Consider the following 9,182-nt stretch of genomic DNA (forward strand, 5'->3'; position numbering starts at 1 on the left):
GTTCCACTTACTGACCGAGCTTGGAAACGTTGTTATTCATTGTCCAAAGATGGTTGTTCCATCAGTTACTTTATCGAGTGTGATTCAATGGTTGTGTTTTGTTTGTTTGTTTTGTTATGTTATGACGACTCATTCCATATATGGAATGTTCTCACGCCAGCATTATTATGTATTAAAGAATTGTATTATTTTGCCACATTAAGTGATCAAATGTCCCACATCTGGGATGTGGATTTTTGTTGAATTTGCTTTGAATAAATTTTATTTTCAAACAACTTAGTCATGTATTTGAATGATATGAGGGTAGAGGAAATACTGAATACTGTTCCGGGACTAACAGCCGGATTCACACCATCGACACATGCGATAACCAGATGTTACCTGATATTTAATACCACTGGGCAATATTTCATTTCAAGTAGACTAAGGCTTAGTCTCTGAATATATGTATATAATTTTGATAGTAACAAACAAGCCCATTTAAATTGAAAAGGGCCCTAGGTAGACCAGAGATTCAGGGGAAATCTAGACTTGCTTTATTTAGGGCTTTAGCACTGCAGAGAGAGCTTGGCAGTAGGGAAAATAATGTGGTTCAGGGACTGTGAGACAGACTACATTTCAAGCTGCACCATGAAACGTATGCTCGCCATATATTGCCTTGTACATCAACACATTTGTCATGTATGCCTTGAACCCTGATTTCTAGACATTTCCAAGCATGAATTCAAACTCTTGTAGGGACGGTGGGGTAGCCTAGTGGTTAAAGCGTTAGCTCATCACGCCAAAGACCCGGGATCCATTCCCCGAATGGGTACAATGTGTAAAGCCTTTTTCTGGTGTCCCCCGCCGTGATATTGCTGGAATATTGCTAACAGCGACGTAAAACCATACTCACTCACTCAAACCTTAGTACCTAAGTAAATACTTGTTCGCAGCATATTCCCAATACATTACTTTTAATTGCAATAGGTGCTGGAATCTCCGATTCCATTGTAAGTTTACTATTATTTGAAATGTGAATTTCTTCAGGGAGGGAAACATTTCTTAGTTTTCAAGTTTCAAAAGTTTTCTTGCCTTAGAAATTATATATCATTCCGGATATCAAGGGTATTTATGTGAACAGTTCTTATACCCGGTACTAAATCAAGATGGTCACAGTTGTGTCCTCTGTGAATTACTGGATTCACATTGTGTTATTTTTACAAATTCTGCTTTTCCATTCAGGCTCATATGACCTCATTAGGCTTTGGAGTTTGGCTAAGCAAAACAGTGTTATGCAAGCGGGCACGTTTCTATTATAGGTCACCAGCTTAATATTGACGGTTGTCAGTTATTTAGACAACTTTGAGTGGGAGGACAGGATTACAGGCCAATAATAGAGATTGACTAAATTAATTTAAGTGATCTGTTTCGCATCCATGCAATATTCAAGCTAATACGGGGCGGTGAGGTAGCCTAGTGGTTAAGGCGTTCGCTCGTCACGGCGAAGGCCCGGGTTCGATTTCCCATATGGGCACAATGTGTGAAGCCCATTCGGGTGTCCCCGTCGTGTTGATGCTGGAATATTGCTAAAAGCGGCGTAAACCTCATTTACTCACTCACGCTAATACACTATCCCTGATTTGAGTAACGAAAGCTGTGTAAACTATTGTGTTCACAAGCTGAAAAGCTACATTATAGATACTCACACACAGTATTGTTATGCCTTTCGGTAATGAAATTTCTTCATACGTATTTGCACGCAAGGAAGTTAAATGAGTGATTCTTATTTACAAATGTACATGTAGTTTGTGCATTTGAATCACACAAGTGTAGGCATGATTTAAAGAGTTTCATGCCTCAAAACGCGTTTAACCTGTCCGACATGATTGAACGCTATTTTTGAGTAGTTTCCAAGTACATGTCTTCCAGGGAGGGGAATTGACCGACTTATTATTAATAACTGACTGACTGACTGAGTTTGGTTTTACGCCGCTTTAAGCGATATTCCAGCAACATCACGGCGGGGGACACCAGACATGGGCTTAACATATTGTGCCCATGTGGGGATTCGAACCCGGGTCTTCGGCGTGACGAGCCAACGCTTTAACCATTAGGCTACCCCACCGCCCCACCAAAAAAAGAAACAAAAGAAACAGAGGACGTTGGATTTTATGTTTTCAGTTCAGAGCAAGAAGCAATCTCAAAGTGAGACAAAACCATCAGAATTTCTCCGGACACAAGACTCTCAGTCTCATATAAACCCAGTTCCAGACATCATCAGTGAAAGCAAGAGTAAGGATGTTTCAATGGAGAGTTCTCTGACATCTGAGCTCCAATCATCGCCCGGCAGTGATGAAGATGAACGTCAACATGTGTGCAATTCACCTTGTTGTTCTGAAATTAGTGAACCTTATCAGCCAAATGCTGCATCAACCTTGAAAAGACAATTACGAAACCTGGGAGATCATTCTCGTTCTCATGGTTTCATGAATATCCTTGGCTTACTCTGTGTACAACAAAAAACAAAGTTTTCTGCTTTTATTGCAGACTGGCTTACGGTAAGGACAGTGATCTGCAGAAGCATCCTACCTCCAGACAACCTGAAGCAACATTCATATCAGAAGGTTTCAACAATTGGAAAAAGTCTGGAGATAAGTTCAAAAAGCATGATAAGAGTTCATATCACAGAGATGCCCTTGCAAAACACAAGAAACATGGTAATGACAGTGTCACAAGGTTACTTCTGGCAAAAGTTACCAAGGAATAGCAGTGCAGACGAAACCTTCTGCTTGTGCAGCTGTCATGTCTCTTATTCTTATCAAGGCAAGGATTAGCGCTTCGAGGGCATGTTGAAGAGGAATCGAACTTGTTTCAGCTTCTGAAACTGAGAGGTTCTGACATAGAGGGGTTGCCAACATGGTTATCTGAAAAAACATATATGTCACCTGCAATTGTGAATGAGCAATTGATGCTCCTGGGCCGAGCTGTGCGACTGAGCTGCCAGGTTCTTTGCCTTTATAGCGGATAAAACAAGAGACATATGAAACAAAGAACAAGTTGTCATATGTATCCGTTGGGTGGATAATGATTTCAGTGTCCATGAGGATGCTATTGGCCTATATGTGGTTCCTTCCACAACATCAGCAACACTAACAGAAGTACTAAAAGACACACTTATCCGTTGTGACTTACCACTATCGAATTGCCGAGGTCAAGGGTATGATGGTGCAAGTAATTTTCAAGGCCATGTCAATAGAGTTGCTGTCCAACTGCAAAGAGAAGAACCACGAGCAGTTCATGTCCATTTCCTCGCCCACTGTATCAACTCGGCTTGTGGAACTGGTGAAGCCAACCGAGTGCCCTGGTTGCCAGGAAATGGCAAACGGGTTGACATAAACCCGGTTAGGGTCAGGTGTCGTATCGAAGTGCGCCATTATTATTAAGTCTGTTGACAGACGCTGTCGCTTCGTGAACTACAATAATTGTGCATGTCAATACATGTATTTTCTTAAGTACGCGCCACACAAAGCAAAACTGAATGAATGATTCAGACAAATTATCATGTGTTGGTGTGTCCGCGATAATGTGCTCTGAAGGTATGTATAATCCGGACTGACATCTTGTCAACAACAGACTTTCTTCCCACATTAAGCAGACAGATGATAAAAACAACACGAGATTATGAGTGAGTGAGGTTAGTTTTACGCCGCTTTTAGCAATATTCCAGCAACATCACGGCGGGGGACACCAGAAATGGGCTTCACACATTGTACCCATGTGGGGATTCGAACCCGGGTCTTCGGCGTGACGAGCGAACACTTTAACCACTAAACAGTTCTGTCCACATGAATTAATAAAATTTCGCAACTTTGAATCTCAAATACACTGCTTATGGCCCTAACTGCAATTTTTGCTGTAAGTAAAAAATATTGTTGGTAAATGAGGCAAATGACACTGTCTGGTTCTGGCTTCGAATGCATGACGTAGCAGTTTCGATGTATCTTATTTCATCATCGTAGTAGAGTGTATTTAATTTTACGCCGCTGTTAGCAATATCCCAGCAATATCACAATGGGGGACACAAGACTGACTGACTGAGTTTGGTTTTACGCCGCTTTTAGCAATATTCCAGCAACATCACGACGAGGGCCACCAGAAATGGGCTTCACACATTGTACCCATGTTGGGATTCGAACCTGTCCGACATGATTGAATGCTATTTTTGAGTAGTTTCCAAGTACATGTCTTCCAGGGAGGGGAATTGACCGACTTATTATTAATAACTGACTGACTGACTGAGTTTGGTTTTACGCCGCTTTAAGCGATATTCCAGCAACATCACGGCGGGGGACACCAGACATAGGCTTAACATATTGTGCCCATGTGGGGATTCGAACCCGGGTCTTCGGCGTGACGAGCCAACGCTTTAACCATTAGGCTACCCCACAAGGTAGATGATGGTGCAAGTAATTTTCAAGGCCATGTCAATAGAGTTGCTGTCCAACTGCAAAGAGAAGAACCACGAGCAGTTCATGTCCATTTCCTCGCCCACTGTATCAACTCGGCTTGTGGAACTGGTGAAGCCAACCGAGTGCCCTGGTTGCCAGGAAATGGCAAACGGGTTGACATAAACCCGGTTAGGGTCAGGTGTCGTATCGAAGTGCGCCATTATTATTAAGTCTGTTGACAGACGCTGTCGCTTCGTGAACTACAATAATTGTGCATGTCAATACATGTATTTTCTTAAGTACGCGCCACACAAAGCAAAACTGAATGAATGATTCAGACAAATTATCATGTGTTGGTGTGTCCGCGATAATGTGCTCTGAAGGTATGTATAATCCGGACTGACATCTTGTCAACAACAGACTTTCTTCCCACATTAAGCAGACAGATGATAAAAACAACACGAGATTATGAGTGAGTGAGGTTAGTTTTACGCCGCTTTTAGCAATATTCCAGCAACATCACGGCGGGGGACACCAGAAATGGGCTTCACACATTGTACCCATGTGGGGATTCGAACCCGGGTCTTCGGCGTGACGAGCTGAACACTTTAACCATTAAACAGTTCTGTCCACATGAATTAATAAAATTTCGCAACTTTGAATCTCAAATACACTGCTTATGGCCCTAACTGCAATTTTTGCTGTAAGTAAAAAATATTGTTGGTATATGAGGCAAATCACACTGTCTTGTTCTGGCTTCGAATGCATGACGTAGCAGTTTCGATGTATCTTGTTTCATCATCGTAGTAGAGTGTATTTAATTTTACGCCGCTGTTAGCAATATCCCAGCAATATCACAATGGGGGACACAAGACTGACTGACTGAGTTTGGTTTTACGCCACTTTTAGCAATATTCCAGCAACATCACGACGAGGGCCACCAGAAATGGGCTTCACACATTGTACCCATGTGGGGATTCGAACGCGGGTCTTCGGCGTGACGAGCCAACGCTTTAACCATTAGGCCACCCCACCGCTCCCGGGGACACAAGAAATGGGCTTCACATATTGTACCCATGTGGGGAATCGAACACCGGGTCTTCATCGTCAAGAGAGAACGACTTAACTACTAGGCTACCCCCGAGTAGTAATTTTCACTCAGTTGCTGTCCAACCACCACGAGCTAACTCATTCCAGATACTCGCCCACGTATCAACTCATTGTGGAACTGGTGAAGGACAACCAAGTTCTCAAGATGCCAGGAAAGCAAACGGCTGACATTGCAATGAGTGCGACGTTTCAGGTGTCGTGTCGAAGTGCGCCATTATTATTAAGTGAGTTGAGACGCTTCTTTAATACGCGCCACCACAAAGCAAAACATCGAATGATTCAGACAAATGAGTGTCCGCGACGTTTCGAGTGTGGTTTTACTTTAGCTTTATTACAATGAGTGCGACGTTTTCGGTGTAGGTACTTTCTTTATTGCAATGAGTGCGACATATTTACCCATGTAGGGAACTTCTTCATCGCAATGAGTGCGACGTAGTAGGACTTCTTTATTGCAATGAGTGCGACGTTTCGGTGTAGGTACTTCTTTATTGCAATGAGTGCGACGTTTCGGTGTAGGTACTTCTTTATTGCAATGAGTGCGACGTTTCGGTGTAGGTACTTCTTTATTGCAATGAGTGCGACGTTTCGGTGTAGGTACTTCTATATTGCAATGAGTGCGACGTTTCGGTGTAGGTACTTCTTTATTGCAATGAGTGCGACGTTTCGGTGTAGGTACTTCTATATTGCAATGAGTGCGACGTTTCGGTGTAGGTACTTCTATATTGCAATGAGTGCGACGTTTCGGTGTAGGTACTTCTATATTGCAATGAGTGCGACGTTTCGGTGTAGGTACTTCTTTATTGCAATGAGTGCGACGTTTCGGTGTAGGTACTTCTTTATTGCAATGAGTGCGACGTTTCGGTGTAGGTACTAACGTTTCGGTGTAGGTACTAACACCGACACGTCGCACTCATTGCAATAAAGAAGTACCTACACCGAAACGTCGCACTCATTGCAATAAAGAAGTTGACTATCCATAGAACTTGGTTTTCCTTCATCTATGCAACTTCTAAAATGCCTCTCAAAGAAATCACCGTTCTGGTGTATTATAACCAACTGATGTGGCGGTAGTTGGGAAGTACATACAACTATTGTTATCCACCATTTGAGAAATGTGTGATTCTAATTATCTCAGTACATGGTCAGTACATCGCGCTAACGAACCCGACATGGCAGTTAGATTACCGAACAATTGAAATACATGTTAAAGTAGTGCAATTGTTATAACACACCATTAACACATTACAATTTATATATGCATGTATTAATGATGTGACAAACCTAAGATCAATTTATGTAATTTCCATATTAAAAGGTGTACAAAATATAACGCACTCATCAGAAGGGCCTGTTAGTATCCTGTCACCACACACACACGCGCGCACGCAAACACACAGGCACACACACACACATAGTTATCGCTCTGGGTGGTCGATCTTTGTCGCATTGTATATAATATAATAATAATAATAATAATAGCATATTTGTTACGCGCATATATCCATGCTAAAGCATGCTCAAAGGGCACAAGATAAAGAATAGATTAATGGTAAAGGGCTACTGTTCAAAGGCTATCTTGAACATGTGTGTTTGTAGATTGGATCTAAAAGAATTAAAGTCACAACAGTCTCTGAGACTCTGCGGGAGACTGTTCCAGGCTATAGATCCTGCATGGACAAAGGACCTCTTTCCATACATCACTGTCTTTACTTTGGGAACAACAAGCAAGTTCTTTTCCTGTGAACGGAGAGAGATCGGGAAGGCGTGTACACGGTTAGAAGATTGGATAGATAAGAAGGTGCAGTTCCAGTGAGACAGCGGAAAACAAGGCATAAGAGTTTAAACTGGATCCTGAACTCGACTGGAAGCCAGTGGAGAGTGTACAGTATAGGAGTAATGTGTTCATATTTTCCAGAGCGAGTCACGATACGGGCGGCGACGTTCTGCACTCTCTGCAGCTTGGCTATCTGGGTCTTTGATGCACCGGCCAGTAAACAGTTACAGTAGTCAAGTTTACTCATTACAAGTGACAATACAAGAGTCTTGGCGGATTCAACTGTAAGATATTGGCGAATATATCCAATGTTGCAAGTTTGATCAGGTTGAAACTGTCAATACTTTGTTTTGTTGTTCAAATATAGTATTAAAACAATAGGGGATATTGGATTTACAAGATTGATAAACTGCAAATGATGAAACCAAGGAGGAAACAGATGATGAAGAGAAATTAAGGCAAAATGTGACAATTTATTCCATTCCTTTGGAAATGTTTCATCTGCATAGATATATATTACTTTTTCTCATATGCGTTGGCATTGGCTAGTGGTATGCTCGCAAAATGGAATAGCCACTACCTTTTTTGGATGGTATATAAAGGAGTCAACATATAACAGATTTTAACGAAATGGGAAAGTGCCGAAGATTAGTCACAACGAAACTTAAGACTGAACAATATACCATTTTTGACGTCTAAAAGGAGACAAAGAACCGCTGAAACAGTCGGATGCAAGTACCAATAACATCCATCTTACAGTTATTTATTACTATGAGAGAGAGAGTTTATTTCATACAGGGGCAACTGACCCGTTATACAATTTCAAAGATGACAATATAATACAATCCAGCGCCATACATAATATAAGCTGTATGCTAACATGTACAATGTCTCATTTAATTTTATACTCTATATTAAAAAACTTCGCTCTCTTTTTCAATGCAGGAAATATAAACTTAGCAAGACTGTTAACAGTAACTGGGGCGGTGGGGTAGCCTAGTGGTTAAAGCGTTGGCTCGTCACGCCGAAGACCAGGGTTCGATTCCCCACATGGGCACAATGTGTTAAGCCCATTTCTGGTGTCCCCCGCCGTGATATTGCTGGAATATTGCTAAAAGCGGCGTAAAACTAAACTCGGTCGGTCGGTCGGTCGGTTAACAGTAACTATTGTAAAATTGCAAGACAATACTAAGCTGATAAATTTAGTTTCACATGGATTATTTATGTAGTATTGTGGGAGCAGGCTGTTTCTCAGATCACAGTAAAATGCACATTCAATGCAGAAGTGGTACTCTGATTCAATGGTAAGTACAATACACAGAGGGCAGAATCGCTCATGTTGTTTTATATTTACTTTTCTCCCATATTCCAACATTAAAGGATGGTCTGAACATCGAAACTTACTCAAAGCAAAACGAAAAACATTGACCTTAACCAGTGACAGATCCTCTTCAGAATTAACCCTCAACTTGATAGTTTTATAAACTTTAGCTTAGAATAAACTTTCAAAGAACTTAACCATTCTTGAGTATCAATATCAATGCATCTCTGTTTAAACTGTCTTATAAATAATCAACACCATTAACCCCCTGATCAAGCCAAATTTGACCAAATCCGTAATTAAATAATAAATTCTTTACATCTAGAGCCCAACAGTTGATACCTTTGGAAGCCAACTTAAGTTGATAATTATAACCATGTTTCAATATTACATTTTTTTCTTGAGCCAAAGGCCTTAACGAATATTTCATGATTTTTACAAACTGGTTAACTTTTACAGAGTAACGTCCAAGTTCACCCCTTGCAACAACATTGGGAGTGTTCCTTGATAAATGTAAAACTGACTTACAAAATTTATCATAAACATT

This window comes from Haliotis rubra, unplaced genomic scaffold (genome assembly GCF_003918875.1).
Source record: "Haliotis rubra isolate DU_JTF1 unplaced genomic scaffold, ASM391887v1 Scf717, whole genome shotgun sequence".
Taxonomy (NCBI): domain Eukaryota; kingdom Metazoa; phylum Mollusca; class Gastropoda; order Lepetellida; family Haliotidae; genus Haliotis; species Haliotis rubra.